The sequence below is a fragment of the Protopterus annectens genome, chromosome 14.part0 (assembly GCF_019279795.1).
Source record: "Protopterus annectens isolate FY-2018-M chromosome 14.part0, PAN1.0, whole genome shotgun sequence".
In the NCBI taxonomy this organism is placed as follows: domain Eukaryota; kingdom Metazoa; phylum Chordata; order Ceratodontiformes; family Protopteridae; genus Protopterus; species Protopterus annectens.
The window spans coordinates 135236184-135253458 of NC_056748.1; the positions used below are offsets into that span (position 1 = coordinate 135236184).

Consider the following 17275-nt stretch of genomic DNA (forward strand, 5'->3'; position numbering starts at 1 on the left):
AGAACTTGTCAGAAATTTGGGATGCATGGCTAGGCTTAAATAGGCCCTTGTAGTTATTAGCCTAGTACACACCTGTGAACTGCATTTTTGCCCATAGCACAGTCATCCAATAACAAATCCTAATGGCTGCCTGAATGATGGCTAATGTAGGTTAGCTGTCACCCATGGCGTAGGGGATAAATGGCCCATTCAAATAAGAGGGAAGCTTATGTTCTACAGACAGTGGAGGAGAAGAATATGCAGGGAAAAAACTGTATTGCTTTCAAGCTAGACATTGCTAAAAAAGAATAATGTAATGTCTTCTCAGATATTTAAAGAGCCAAGACTGACAGTAAATTAAGATTCTTAAATAAGTAAATTTCTGAGTTATTCAAATCTTCCTGTAAAACAGTTGAGTGACAAATATTTTATTTCCAAATTATGGGAATGGAAGTGGCAGTGATATTTGGTTATTTAAATTGACAGAAGTATGGTATGGTGAAATAAGTAATTTTTTTATATGAATATACAGAGGGTTGATTTACTAGATGAGTATGAAAACTTATTTACTGGTCTGGCCTGTTTATCAGGAGTTCTTCATAATGAGATAGGTCATGCAATGTTACTGTTATTGCATGGTCCAAGGAGCATTCCAAGTAGCTTTGAAGCAGTAAGGTGGAACATATTAGAGTGCAGTGAGGTAATTAAGAAACAGACTGAAGCAGTTTAATTAGTTAACAGCACGGTTACTGTTACTCAGACAAAAGTTTGTATATGCATCTTAATAAAGCAATAAAGATGGAGGATTATCTGCTTTATACAGTCAAAGAAGTGGTTTCAGCTTTGCAAGGAGCAAAGCAATTTTCTCTGCTCTATTTTGTCAAAACAAGCTCAATGAGGAAAGTTCCAAGCTATATACATTAACTTGCTTGTAAGAAGATACTAGCTTGTCAAACGTCAGTTTGGTGTGCAGAGATCAGTTGTGCAAATGATTATTTGGGGTTGCCTTTGATTTGCTCAACATGCTTTTGTTTGTTTTGCTGTTTGCTGAAGTGTATTTTTGCTCAAGGTATTATTTGCTCATTGTATCATTGCACAATGTAGTCATGTATTTAGACTCAAATCATATGTGTTAATTCAGCTTCAAGTGTGATGGAGAACACAGGAAGAAGATTTTTTACTTTTATAAATGATCACTCTTTCTGTTGGAGTGACCTCCCAGTGAGACTGTATAAGTAGAATGTGGTAGTGAACACCTGTAAAAATACTACTTTTATTTTATTTTTTTCCATTTTTTGTACAGTTACTCATGTTTCTAAAGTGCATGCAGGACCAGCCTGTGGTCAGCTGATGCCGCCCCCATAGTGCCTTTTTTAGGCAAGGCTCAAAAGACAAACCCACACCATAAGTAGCACAAGTAACCAAAAACTGAGGGTAATGCTACTCAACGCCAGAAGTCTAAACCTCAAAATGCACGCACTCGAGGCACTCCTCAGTATGGAGAACATCGACATCTGTGCAGTAACAGAAGCCTAGTTTAAGGCTCCTGAGAGCACTCCAGCACTACTAGGCTATAATTCATACCATACCTTTCAGCCACAGAACCAGGACTGAAACACAAAAGGTGGGGGTGTATCCATATTCATCAAGGATACCCACACCTCCAGGTTAGTGGCACAGCACAATGCATCAGAGATCATCCATGTGCAACTAACAATGGGCAGAACTGCAATCCAAATTGTAGCTTGCTACAGATCACCCACCATGGCCCAGGACCCCCATTCCACATTTCTGGAGACACTGGGAAATATGAAGGTTCTACCAAACACCTTAATACTGGGTGATTTCAATTACTCAAACATAAACTGGGAGAACTACTCAAGTACTAACTCCCTTGCCCAACGCTTCCTAGAATTTATAAACGCGAACGCCCTGGATCAACTGGTCAACACCCACACCTCGGGAACAACATATTGGACCTGTTCATCACTAACATGGGTGACCGGTGTTCCACACCGGAAGTCAACACCTCGCTGGTTAGATCAGACCATAGACTAATTACTCTGGATATCCACATTCTGTCCCAACCCCCAGTCAAGGAAACCACTATGAAAAACTTTTCAAAAGCAATCTTCACTTTACTTAAGTCCGAGTTGGAAAGGTTCACAGCCCCCATGCTAAAGGACAATGCTGTCCAAGCTGCTGATACCTTTACAAAGGCACTCTATGAGCATCTGCAGGAATGCATGGATCGTGCTATCCCAAGTAAAACAAAGACTCACTTCTCCAAGAAAAGGAAACCAGTCTGGTGGACCCCTGCCATAAACAAGCTATACAACAGGAGGAGGAAACTAGTACAGAAAAGAGTAAATTCCCAAGAAGGAAAGACATCCCTGATCAGTATCAGCAAGAAACTACGATCCCTCATTAAATCATCCAAGGCTAGTTTTGAAAGAAAAATTGCCAATGAGTCCAAAGATAACCACAAAGCGTTCTTTAGCTATGTCAAGAACCTAAGTGTAAACTCTCAGATCTGCTCTGAGTTAGTGCAGAGTAGCACAAAATACACTGAACCGACTGATATTGCAAACATTCTGGCAGACAGGTTTAGTGCAAACTTCACCCCCTAAAGGGCCCATAAGCATACCAGAAGAATGTAGGGCCCCATCAATCACTGATGCACAGGTTAAAACAGCCCTATCCAAAGCCAAAAACACAGCTTCAATGGTACCAGACGGGTTTCCAGGCTGTGTCTTACAAGAGCTCCAAAATGAACTAACCCCTCACCTAAACACACTGTTCAAACTCAGCCTCTATACAGGCTATGTACCCATAGAGTGGCACACTGCAACAGTTATCCCGCTCCACAAAGGTGGAGCCACAATGGACCCTGGGAACTATGGCCCTATAAGCCTGACTAGCCTGGTCTGCAAGGCTATGGAACGCATCATCATGGAACTCATTAACAGAGACATTGGGAACCTCCAAACCTTGGACCCTACCCTGTTTGGTTTTGTTAAGGGCAGATCATGTCTCCTAAACCTGGTGGACTTCTTTGAGACGGTTACCAAGGCATTAGACAAGGGAAAGGAGGTCCACACAGCCTACCTAGACCTTGCAAAGGCTTTCTACATTATTCCCCATTCTAGTATTATAGACAAGCTCACCAGCTTGAACATAAACCCCTACATCACGAGATGGGTTGCCAACTGGCTCATGGATAGAACCCACATGGTAAGAGTTGCAGGCTCTACATCCGACTCTAAACTGGTTACAAGTGGCGTCCCCCAGGGCTCAGTCCTAGGACCCCTTCTGTTCGGTATATACTTCTCAGATGTACAGGCAGGCATAGGAGGACTATGGCTGACCAAGTTCGCAGATGACTGCAAACTAGGGCCCATACTTGATTCTCCAGCTGATACAGACACCCTTCAGATGGGTCTCACTGAGACGGATACCTGGTTTCAAAATCATGGCCTCCAGCTAAATGCCAAAAAGTGCATAGTCATCCCCTTTGGAAAAAACAAAATACCCACGAACTACCAAATAGGTGGTAGTCCCCTAAATACAGAAATGCAATAAGGGATCTGGGGACCCAAGTAGATAGTAATCTCTCCTTTGATAATCATATTGCCAAGGTGGTTAGAAAATCCTTCTATGTGGCCCACCTAATCACAAAAGGGTTTGCATCTAGAACAAAGGAGGTTATTGTGCCTCTCTACTCATCACTCATTAGACCCATCATAGAATACAACGCCCCATTTGGGATGTACATTACAAGACACCTGCAACAGCTGGAAAGGCCACAAAAGTACCTCACCAAGAAGATTACTGGCCTCAAACAGATGCCCTATGCAGCCCGACTCAAGAAACTCCAGCTGTACTCAGTTGCATACCGCTTAGTCAGAGGTGATCTCTGCCTGACATACAAGGCCATGTCCAACACAAAATTGATGGACATGCTCCACCTAAAAAAAAAACAAATCCCAGAGAGCCACACACTCTAGAGATATAAACCTCACCACAATGATAAATAGGACATGTTGGAGGGTTAGATTCCTATCCCAGAGACTCCCCATGCTTTGGAACAGGATTCCAATTTACATCAGGCAGATACCCTCACTTATAGAGAAACCTTGATGGGTGGATGGGAAACAGAAAATTTACCCCAGGGATCACTGCACTGGCTCTGCTGGACAGTGGTGCAGGGAACTGATGGCTCTGCTGGACAGAGGCACAGGGAACTAATCTAAGGGGGTGGTGAAATCCAACACATTCTGGCTAGGCTTATAAATTCCCTTGGGCAGATAGCCTAGTACTTACCTATGAACCTAAGTAAATCCAACACAAAAAAGAAAAATAAAGTTTAAGCTTTTTTCGTCCGGATAGTATCCGGACTTCTTCAGAACACTTTAAAGTTAAAAACCTGGTTTAAAAAACCCTGGTTACATGACATCATCAAATGGGCGTTACTACTAACATTCAGTTTCTTAAAAGAGACATTCACAAATTTAAATGCCCAATACTTTCTTACCCTAATAAAATACATAAAAGTCGTGTCACCATGACAGAAATTCATCAGTTCTTATTAAAAGAAAATAAATAACATCATTAGAATAAAAACGGTGCACACAGCAAGATATACCTATATAACTAAATAACAACATAAATAACTGCTGGCAAACGCTAAACTGTGGTCAACCCAAAGTGGCTGGAAAACCTCCTAACACACATAATTCATGACAAGTAAATAACAAAATTTCTTATATTAATTAAAATAATAAATACCAATATTACCCATATCAAGTCACTAACAAATAAATATGGAACCGTTACTATGTATTAACACCAACTGTTCCAGTTAAACAAATACACACTCGTACAGAGATTTGTTAAAGCTATATAATCAACAACACGGCTATTTTGAGGAAATAAAATACTAACAAAACATATTACCATATAGCACAATATGAAAAGTAACATACTATAACATGGTAAACCATGGTAGCTATCACTCCTGTTAACTAATTGTTGAATAAAGAAACCATGAACATATGTATATAAAGAGCAACACCAACAGAAATCTATATTATCTGTGCTATTACATCAAGCAGTAATACTCTCTTAATACAAACACCTAAACAGTAATAAATACAATGGTGGTAAATGTGTGATAAACTGTTATAAATAAAATTCATATCTATGATCTAAAGGGGATTCTTCACAAGAGTACATAACATTAAATAAGTAATTAATAACACCTACACCTACTTAAGCAAAAGAGGATGGCTAGAAGTCTATATATGCAAGGGTAACACTATGGCAGTAAATTTTATTCTTTATTATTATTATTTAATATTACTTTTGTTTTTCATTTTTTATTTTTTATATATATAATACTCCTACGCATCTTAGTAAGCTCTTTAATTTCAATACACATGCTATAGAGTAGGTTTCATTTAAACCCGGGCAATTACAGGCATCAAGCCTAAGCTGCCAACATAACTCACTTTTTTCAAGTAATAACTTGACCACATTCTCTTCATCTAACCTCTTGGTGTTTTGTGATGATATTTGGGTTATCACTTTAAATTTAAAATAATGGTCCTGGTTGGTTTCACAATGTCTAGCAAAGGCATTGTCTAATTTATGCCTCTGGATAGCATAGGTATGTTTGTATATCCTTTCTCGTAATCTACGATTGGTTTTACCGATGTAGAAAGCCGGACATCCTTGGTACTGTGCCAGATAAACCACCAATTTACTATTACAGTTGAACTTATCTTTAACAAAATAAGTCCTTACGTTGTTATTTAGTTATATAGGTATATCTTGCTGTGTGCACCGTTTTTATTCTAGTGATGTTATTTATTTTATTTTAATAAGAGTTGATGTATTCCTGTCATGGTGACATGACTTTTATGTATTTTGTTAGGGTAAGAAAGTATTGGGCATTTAAATTTGTGAATGTCTCTTTTAAGAAACTGAATGTTAGTAGTAACGCCCATTTGATGATGTCATGTAACGAGGGTTTTTTAAACCAGGTTTTTAACTTTAAAGTGTTATGAAGAAGTCCGGATACTATTCGAACGAAAAGCGCTTAAACTTTGTTCTTTTTCGTGTTGGATTTACTTGTGGTAGTTTTTACAACTGCTCAATATTAAAAGTGCATCTCAGCTAGCTACAGTGTGGAACTGGTACCTGTATTTGTTGTTTCAGCATGTTAAGTTAATACTATCCAATCATTTAAGGAAGAAAATGTTGGCAAGAACAGAAGCCTCTTTTAAGCATTAAGTGTAAAGAAAGAACTGTGTGTGTGTTATTTTGACCAGGTATGTTTCTGAAAGATAGAACAAAAGGTTAATAATTGTGTTGTACAGTTAGGAGTCCAAAAGAACAAACTTCTTAATTTCTGTGAAGACCACAGAGTAAGGCAGGAACGGATGATCAAGATTGGTTTACCTGATATGTATTGACTGATACTGGAAGCTTCCAGTGTCATGTCATTTTAACAGATACTATGAGAAGTGTGATTAGACCACTGAAATCTGTATTTCTGAGGTATGGAATTCTAAATGTGACAATATCTCCTTTATACAAATGTGGAATTCAAGAGAATTTTGGAACAGTGGGATTTTCGGAATGGTGCCTCTAGTCTTAACTATGCATAAACTAAAGGGTAAATTGAGAGGATGGTGCAAACTGTCAGGAACCTTTTGAAGAAATTGCACAGTGCAGTAAGTGCTGATCTGTGTTGTACTTGGAACACAGAAATATTCCATTACAAGTTTTCATATTTATGTGGTCCTGGATGGGTAGATAATGATTTAACTGATTAAATTTTAAAACCTGATGATAGTAAAGCTATCATGTGGCAAGATTTCAGAGCCTTGGGAATGGTTAAGCAGTTTTCCATAAGGGTGTGTGCGCAATCTTGGAATTAGTGTATATAAGCAAATTATTAAGGAAGTGCACAGAGCTTGTATTCTGCAAAAAAAAGTCTTTTTTCCGCCTCTTTTTATAGACTTCTGATTGATAGCAATTTCAGCCATGAGAAACTTAGCCTTTCTATATGCAAGGTTGTAAACTAGACCCTGCTGTAAAGTCTTAGTCTGTTGCTAGCTTAGTTATTTCTGGATCATGCTTTAAAAGAGAAAATTACTACAACTGTCTCTCTGCTCATTTCTGAGAATAAAATCCAGGTGCAAGAGAAACTGAAACAGAAGCACTTAAGAAATAAATGTTGTTATGGTCAAAATGCCACTTGTATGTCTTCTATGAAGGGAGAGGACAGGGTGACAAGCACTGGTGGCATGGTGTGATTAATTTGTATGCAGCTCAGATGATTCAAGTTCATTTATCTGCTTGGTTAACTGATGGTGTTGGTGAAGGAGGTGTGGGTGTAGATTGCCCCATAACATTGCCACTGTTCCTTAGAGAAGGGCAATGACACAAAGAAGAAGCCTGGAGGGGTGTTATGGTCAACAAGCTACCAGTGGGTGGTCTTCTGTCTGAGTGTTCAGATGTGCACACTTGTAAGGTGATGACCTTTTTGACCAGGTCCAGGATGTGGTTTGCTCATTCCCCACCAAACGGGTGGGATCAGGTCATTCAAAAATGTAGTCATTACTGAAATGCTGGTGTGAGCACAAAGCATACCCATGGCTGCCTGAGACTACCTTTCCCTCGGACATCTCTCCAAATCTCTGGGGTAGAGGAATGAATGGGCACTGTCCAGTCGAAGGGAGGCTTGAAGAGTCATTGGCATAGGGACAAAAATTTTATTTATATATTTATGTTACATTTGTTTACTGGGAAAGCCCAACTGAGTGAAGCCCATTTTCAGCAGAGGGCTGGGGAGAAAAGCTCCACATACAGTCAACAAGTATAAGAAGGACAAATAAAGGTTACAATTACATATGTAGAATCCAAATGTGGTAAAGCTGGACAGGACAGAGATAAAGAAAAATACATACAATTAGTATCTATGTATTACCCCTCAGGCTCAGCTTACTCGGCTCCCTACTATATCCTTCCTTGACCTCTACCACATTCTACCCTTCTCTATCATGTCATCTTCCAGCTATCAGTAATAACAAACTCTAAACCCTGTATTCCCAAGACTAATCTTTCTTTTATGTCTGTTCACTCTTTTGTGAGACCACTGCTTTCCCTACAATATCACTCGCTCATAACCTAAGCAATATACATTTACCACAGCTACTGTCTTTTCCCTACTTTCCTAGGCTGTTCTCCACCCCTCAGAAATAACTTCCAGCCTTTAAGTCAGCTGCAGTTTCTGGCCTATCTGTTACCACCCACATTAACTGTCTAATTAAACAAGTAATCAAAGGCTTACCTGGCTGATTGTTTTTTGTCACATTCATGACTCCATGGCCAGGGCCATCCTCCTTCATTCACCCTCTGCTTCACTCCGGGCACTCTCCACTCCCCTACCTTACCCCCATTCCCACCCACCCCCTCATCAATTTGTTTTATACTTAAACCACATCCTCATTTACCAGTGTGTACCTCCCACCAACCTAGTTAGCTTATAACACATCACTACAACTTCAACCACACCACAGCTACCACACCCCACTCTCACTCCAACTAATCTTACCACACAGACTTACTGAAATACTCCACATACTACATCTACTCTTACTCATAAAGGGAAATATGTTCCATAGCCTACATAATCACATACAAACAGCCCTGTTGTATACAGTTGCAACTATCATACTGCTCCAACTCTCAGCCCTAATCACTTACCACGCTCTACTCCAAAACAACATCTCCTCTCCATGGCAAACAGCAACTACTGGCTATTACATTGTACCTCCAAACATACACATAGTTCCATGCCTTTTCAAACTCTCCCACACTGACTATTACCTACATAAAATACTGTCACTTAAATGCAAAACCCATACCTCTCTAAAACACTGCATTGTAATCATTAAGTTTAACAAAATCTACCTACATATAATAAATAAGCTAACATGTAGTGATGACATACACCCTAACCCTGGTCCCAACAATCTGCCCAGGTCAGACCATGCTCACTTTACTCCTATCATCCATAGGCACAAGTCCTATCTCCTCTTTCTTAACCTTAACCTAAGAAGCATCTTGAATAAGGTTCATGAGCTGCATGCCCTATTAGCTCTATATAAACCTGAAATTGTATTACTGACAAAGACCTGGCTAAAACCAGAAATTAACAACAATGAAATAACAGCACAAGGTTATAACATCATACACAAAGACAAAATAGGCAAAAGGGGTGGGGGTGTTGCAATACTTTTCCAAAACCATCTTGTCTTAGAACACCCTGATGAACTAAAAAGCCAAACAAACTATTCAGACAAAAACAAAACATTGAATTACAAAACAACTCCCTATTAAATAGGCATCACAATCAGATTTTAAATGAAATGCCCATGCTCTGAGAATTATTTTAAAACATTAACTAAACAATAAATCATCCACTATCTATACTCTAAACCTACAACCCTTTTAAAAATGTCATTACATGTTAAAGATATTAATTCTTTTAACTACAACTAAATTAGGCATGTTAGGCAGGCATAATCTCCAGCCTCCGCAAGAGCGATTATTTTGTTAGGCTTTCTTCAGCCAATACTTCAAATGCCTATATCAAAGAGAATCCTTATGATCTAAAAATGCCTACCCATCTGTGTATAAGCTAACTGTACTATAAAATAACAAATAATAAATAATCAAATAAAAAAGCTGAAAATAATAAAAATAATAATAATATTATTAATAATAATAATAATAATGGTCGAAGAAAACATAAAAAGTGTGTGTAATACACAAATATAATAATTAGTTATGTGTAAAATATCTTGTGGTACACATAAGTGTTATTTATACGTGTAATTTACATATATACAACATTAAAGTTAAAATGACACCATAATAGACTATTAAGGGAAATTTCAAGTATTAAATAAGTAAATACATAGATAAATAAGTAAATAAGAAGGGCACCTAACATTATGGTATTTACCCATAACAAATGTCTATATGAGGAACAGTTTATGAAACCACTTTTGTGACACTAGGTTCCTTTATAGAAAAATAATATACCCATATGTCAATATGGATATACAGAATTTTTATGTTTATTATATACCTCCTATGCTTATAATAATAACTACTATCTTCTTAAAGCTAGAAGTTTTAATATGCAAGTTAAGGAAATAGATTCGTTTAGGCCCGGATTTATATGTGCAGCCGTCCTTAGTTGCCACAGTAATTCTTCTTTTTCTAACAGGGTTTGCCATGGGCCTAGGTTAGAATCGTTCCTAACTTGCTTCAAGATCGCAAAATTAAATGTATGGTCTTGGTGCTCCATGATGTGACAAGCTAGTGCATTATTAACATCTTTCTTAGAAATATAAATGTTCATAAAAGGCTCGCTTGGTCTTTCCTATATAGAAAGCCGGGCAGTTCTTGCAACTAGCTACATAAACCACTGCTTTGGACGTGCAACTAAAATTTCCCAATAAATTATATTTCTGCCTGTTTATTACCACGTTATTCCCTTCCATTATAAATTTACATTGGTGACAAGATGCACACTTAGTCATCCCTTTTAACCTTTGGAAGCTGGTTCTGTTGTTCCTTTCTAACAAAGATTTTAAACTAAACCCTTTTCTAAAAGTTATCTTAGGTGAAGTTCCAAACAGATGCTGTAAATGTTTGTCCTCAATTATATTAGCCCAATTCTTTTGTAAAATGTTTCTTATGAAATAATGATCAACTGAAAACGTACATAAAAATGTAACCCCAATGTTAGTTATGTTGTTATTTCTATCATCCCCAACAGTCACTTCTTGACTCCCTACCACAGACAGGACTTGTCTGCTCAGGATGGGTTTAAAATGCCCAGATTCCCTTTTAGATACCACCTCGGTTTTAACCTCCAAAATCAGAGGCCCTGGATACCCTCTGTTTAAAAACATTCTACTCAAGTTGTTACATTCGTCCTGGAAGTCATTGTCTTTAGTAATCATGCGCGCAGCCCTTACCATCTGCCCTTTCACTACTGCTCTTTTTTGATGGTAAGGGTGACGGCTACTAAAGTGGAGGAAACCGTTAGAGTAGGTGGGTTTACGGTAAATCTTGCTAATAAATCTGGGCGCCTCAGTGTCTAATTTAGTTGTAGTTAAAAGGGTACACAGATTTAACGTATTTATAAGGTTTTTAAAAGATTATTGCTTAATATCTTTAACATGTAATGACATTTTTAAAAGGGTTGTAGGTTTAGAGTATAGATAGTGGATGATTTATTGTTTAGTTAACATAAGTTATTGTGCAGTTTTAACGACTTGTTTTAAAATAATTCTCAGAGCATGGGCATTTCATTTAAAATCTGATTGTGATGCTGTTAATTGAACGTTCGTCACCCTATTTAATAGGGAGTTGTTTTGTAATTCAATGTTTTGTTTTTGTCTGAGAAAGGAAGGATACGAAGCCTTCCGAAAGTGCTTTTTAAAAATTAAAGTCCTAACGTTACACAACAAAGCTTTTGGTTGCTCTATTTTACCTGGCACTTGGATTTTTATACCCGTGGTATTGTAACGGCTGAAGCATTGGACTCTGTTGGTGGGCTCCCTCGGCTTTTTAGAACACCCTGATGCTAATATACCACTCATAGACAATGCAGAAGTCATCCTTACAAGGTTAAAGCTGAATCCCAAGAAACACATAAATATTATAGGCTGCTACTGTCCACCAGGCAATAACATTGTCAGTATGGAAACCCTACTAGAATGGATCTCAAACTTCCTTCCTTGAGAAAATATTTTGTTAGGAGACTTTAATGTAGACTGGCACTACTGCTGTAGCCACAATCCATCCCCCACATTAACCTCCATGGGTTTACCCAGCTTATCACATCCCCTACTAGAACTGATTAAACCTCAAAACTTCAGTTTATTCTGGACTGAATTCTTATAGCTAATCCCTCACTCACATCTCAAGCAGGCTGTCTGCCCAGCAGCCATCAACCTACCTTCCTTCTTAGGAATAGAACTCACCAAATTCATCAGACAACCTTTAGAGTAGCCAAAAACAAAAATAACTTCAAGCCAGATGACTTTATAAATGCTCTAAAATGCTGCAATTGGAAATAACTAACACACTAGATTCAGCAGTCACTACTTTAACTCATCTTTCCTACAAATATTAAACCATCATGCACCCACCAGAACCATTAGAATAAAAACAAAGTATGCCCCCTGGCTAACTAAGGTAACAAAATCCATTCTCAGAGACAGGGACAAAGCATGGATACAGTTTCATAAAAAGAGAACCCAGTCAACAAAACATCTACTCAGAATTTAGTAATAAAGCCAAAAAGCTCATTAAACTAGACAAAATTAACTACTACCAAAATCTCCAGGAAAAATATACTCACAACCCTCAAAAATTCTGGGCCATTATAAACTCTATACTTCAACCATGCAAATTCGACACCCCAACACCTACAACAGTAAACAACCATGATAATATCCTCACTCGGTTCAATAAATATTTCACCGAAACAGTTAAAGCCGTAGTAGAATCCCAGTGTAACAGTAGCTGCCATGTCCTACCAACCCCACAGATTTGTACAAGCACACAGGACAATACATCTACCTTTACCTTACATCCAGTATCAACCAAATCCATTTTAAAACTCTTCCACAAGCATAAACCAACCACCCTGGCTGCAGATAACTTACCAGCAGAATTCCTCCAGCTAGCTGCAAAGGCTATAGCCTATCCTGTTGCTATTCTAAGTAATAGATCAATATCAGAGTGTAAAGTACCTACTGTATGGAAATTCTCCCACATAATACCACTACACAAGGGTGGCAACTCCTTAGAACTCAACAACTACTGACCAATTGCTATTCTATCACCCTTATCAAAAATACTAGAAAGAGTTGTTCACTCCCAACTAATGGACTAACTTCTAAAAAACAATAGTCGTTTACACCCAACTAATGGACTACCTTCTAAAAAACAGTCTACTAACTAAATACCAGCATGGCTTTAGACCCTTCCACAGCACCACCACAGCTCTAATGTTTTTTTTTCCAGCACAGTCAACCATCACAGAAACAATGGACAACTAGTTTCTGCCATTTTTTTAGATTTGTCCAAAGCTTTCAATATGATCAACCATAACTGACTCCTTAATACACTATCCTCCTTAAACATCACCACCCTCTCTATCTCATGGTTTAAAAGCTACCTATCAGAATGCCAGCAATCAGTAAAATGGCAGAGCCAGTTATCCCCTCACCTACCAGTATCCTTAGGAGCCCCTCAAGGCTCCATACTGGGCCCACTACTCTTCTCTCTATTTACCAACCAGCTCTCATTTTCCACACCCAGTGCCTCAGTAGTACAATATGCTGACAAATCCACCCTCATATATTCAGCCCACACACTAGCGGACCTTCATTCCCTAAGCCAAAACTGCTTCTCATTAACTGGGACCTGGTTCACTAATGCCCAGCTTATCCTAAATCCAAATAAAACAAAACAACTTCTTTTCAGTCCCTGTAGATCCCCTCCCCCATGTGACAACTTTACTATCATATCCAATAACAAAACCATGATTTCCCCTACATCCCACACCAAACTGTTAGGTGTAGAAATAGAAAACAGCCTAAAATTCGACATTCATATAGCCCAAACTATCAAGAAGGTTCATAAAAAACTTGGTCTCCTATACCAGAACAAGAAATTTATCTCAAAATGCTCCAAAACCACTATAACAATGACACATCTGTTGTCTACCCTCCTCTATGCATCCCCAATTCCAACCAACCTCCATAAAGCTGACCTACATAAATTAGAATCTTGTTACAACAAGATTGCTAGATTTGCTATGGAGACTCCATATAGGACCCAGCACTGTGTAGTTCTCAAACAACTAAACTGGACTGAGCTACCTCATCTACTGAAACTCAATCAATTGTCATTAGCACACAAACTGTATTACTTCCCAACTAAAACTCCAGCACTCCAAAACCTAATTCTCCCTTTTTCTACCACAAGAACCTTAAAATCTAGTTCCCAAAAGCACCTAGATGTTATCAAACATAATAATGATGCTGGGAAATCTCTGTTCAGTTATTCTACTTCTAAAGCTTGGAATACCATACCTAGCCACCTGACTTCCATTAGCTCTAACTCACAATGTAAAAAGCTCCTCAAAGCACACTATACGGATACCTGGTTATGCTCCTGTGACTCCCCAGAATAAACACTTAATCTACAGCCTATTCCCCAGTTTATCCACTATGCCCTACAAAACCCTTCTCTGTCTAACAGAACTAACCCATCAGATTTTTTGCTTAAACCCACCGATTAGGATTTTATTCTTTGTTTCCCTTGTTTCAATCCAGAAATCTTGTTTTTCATTTTGTCCTCTAAACATTGGGTTTCACTAATCATTTGTATATGCCATTTCACCCCACAACAGGTCTGCTGTTACCGTTTCACCCTTCTACTTACCAACATTCCTAACTAACTTCAGTATTCCACACCAGTAAGTGTAAGCATATTAATGTATCTCAGCTGTACTACTGTGTTGAGACTCACAAAAAGGGTAAAACTCTAAATCTGTTAATATTTAAGCTAATATAAAAATGTAACTATTAATTTTCCGTGATTTCTATGGTAGTATCATCAACACTGTTGTAGGAAATGTACATTATTTTTAGCATGTACTACATGAAACTGTCTTCTAAATGTTAATGTTTCTCATCTTGTTTGCTATGTGTAATCTTGGACATTTTACTGTGTTATAACTTGATATCCATAGTCTAAGTCTTGTTGATCTCATCCTGTCTGATTTATGTATTTTATCCAGAGCTTTTCTCCCCAGGCCTCCGCTGAAAATGGACCTGTGTCCAGTCGGACTTTCCTGGTAAACAAATGTAAAATAATTAAATGAAGTAGTTATATGTAATACATACGAGTCACTCTTCCCTATTGTAATCAGGAGTACAGATTAGAAAAGAATTCAGTGCACATATAAAGCCTTGTATACAGTGAATTTCAGCTAGAAATTTTATGAGCTATATAATTGATATGTAGTTTGTAGTATTTTGAAATTACAAGAGAAAAGTCGAGTTTTTGATTACCAAGGATTTGAGGCTATATGGGGTAGGTGTGTAATACAGTAAGTGATGGTGACATGCAGGTATGTTAGTGTACTAAAGGAAAGTTATACTTCTTGTACACTAACATAACATGAACGATACAAAAAGGAGGACATGAGGTGAGGAGTGGCTCTGCAATAGCAAGTAGCCAAGGTCATTCGTTGTTCATAGTGTGAATGAAACATCTGTGTAACAGATATGTCCCAGAATGTCCAGAATACAAAGATGGCATTTGTGTTGCTTCAGAGGTGATATGGTATTAAGAGAGCATCCAGACAGATTACTAAAATGGTTTCCCAAGAGATATTTCCAAACGAAAGTGTTAGAAGAGAGTCCCGATGGTCTGTCTTGAAAGTCATCAGAGAATGAAATTCATAACACATCAGCATTAGCAGTAGAGATCACAAAATTGCCCATGTTTTCTAGGCTTGGAAGATTGCTGACAAAAGCCAGCCAGCTGTAAACAGTTTATGAACTCAAAGAACTGAAACAGTTGAAATTTTGCTGTTAAAATGATGGCTGAGAATGGTTTATATTCTTATGACAATAGTAAATTGTAACAGTAATGTTATGTGTTTGAAACATAACTGACACTAAATAGCCTTGTCAAACTAGTATGCAGAGAGCACATCAAACAAGAGCAGTCCGAGTTTTTTTATATATTGGCTATATCTCTACCTCAAAAGATTAAAGGGAAATATTTTCCACCTGAAAAACAGAAGGCATATGTTATGTGTGTATGTATTTAAATTGGTTTGCTATCATTATCTGGAGTCACAGGTGGCCAAGTTTTTATATGGTTGATGCACTTCAGAGAAAGTCGGAATGCTGAATTTCAGTATACTCTAAGCAAACATCGAACCTCGAAACTCCCTACCAGTCAGGACACAGGAATTAATGTTAGCATGGGTCCAGAAGGGTGCAAGGTTGGACAATTGGTAATGTCGGTGTTCAAAATTCCAGTGTTTGGGATATAAGAATCATGCAGGTGGACTTGACTGCCTGATAAACAAAGGTATGGCATCTAAGTCCAAGGAAGTCATTGTTCCACTCTATTCGGCATTCATCAACTCATCGAGTACAGTGACCCCTTTGGTATGTACCTAACCAAGCATATCCAACAATTGGAACATCCACAGAGGTTCCTCACTAAAAGAATGCAGAATGTAAGTAATATGTCCTATGCTGACCACTTCAAGGCCCTATCCCTGTATTATGTCTCCTACAGGGTTTTGAGGAGAGATCTATGCCTGGCATACAGGGCATTGTCAGACCTGACTCTGATGGACCTCCTGCATATCCACAAAACAAACAGCACCAGAATTACCCATTCTAAAGACTTAAACCTTGCCTGTGATATAAATAGGACCTGCTGGAGAGATAGGTATGTACCCCAGAGACCACCACATATATGGAACAGGCTCCCCATCCATGTGAAGCAGAGTTCCTCCCTAACCCAATTCATATGCAACATGGACAATTGGATGGGAAAACAGAAATTCATCCATGGTTTGGCACCTATGTCTCTAATGGACACCGGTAACCTATAAATGGTTCTTCTCCCAGGCCCATGCTTACACTTATCAAGGGTATCAGAACTTGTCAGAGATTTGGGATGTATGGCTAGGCTTAAAAAGACCCTTGTGGTTGTTAGCCTACTAAACACCTATGAACCTATAATGATAGTGAACCATTTAAATTATTAGTGCTTATTTGTAGTCTCATATATGTATCATGTGGTCTGATTTCCTGCAAATAGTTGTGCAGTCTGAAAGTAGAACTAGGGAAGTAAATGGTTTTGAAATACAAAGTGTAACTTAACTGAGCTCTCTGTCAGAAGTGAGAGACCTATAATTATGAGTTCCTCAACTATAAAACTGCAGTATGATTTCCAGAAAGCTACAATGAATCTCTAAATTCTCTGTAATGCTATTAAAGTATTTTTATATGGAGGTGTCATTCCCCCTACACTCCTGATATGAGGGAGACTGTGCCCCGCACACCCCTGCTATATATGCACTTGCTAATTCTGAGATAGCTGTACATGAGAGAAAGGGGAATACTCCAGGGTACTGCAACCTCAGACTTGCTGTGCATTC

At 38.3% G+C, this 17275-nt stretch overlaps 1 protein-coding gene across 2 annotated transcripts in view; it reads left to right on the plus strand.

Annotated features, from left to right (window-relative positions):
• VTI1A (vesicle transport through interaction with t-SNAREs 1A) overlaps positions 1-17275 on the plus strand; it is a 3369915-nt gene that overhangs the window by 3150870 nt on the left and 201770 nt on the right. The window lies entirely within an intron of this gene.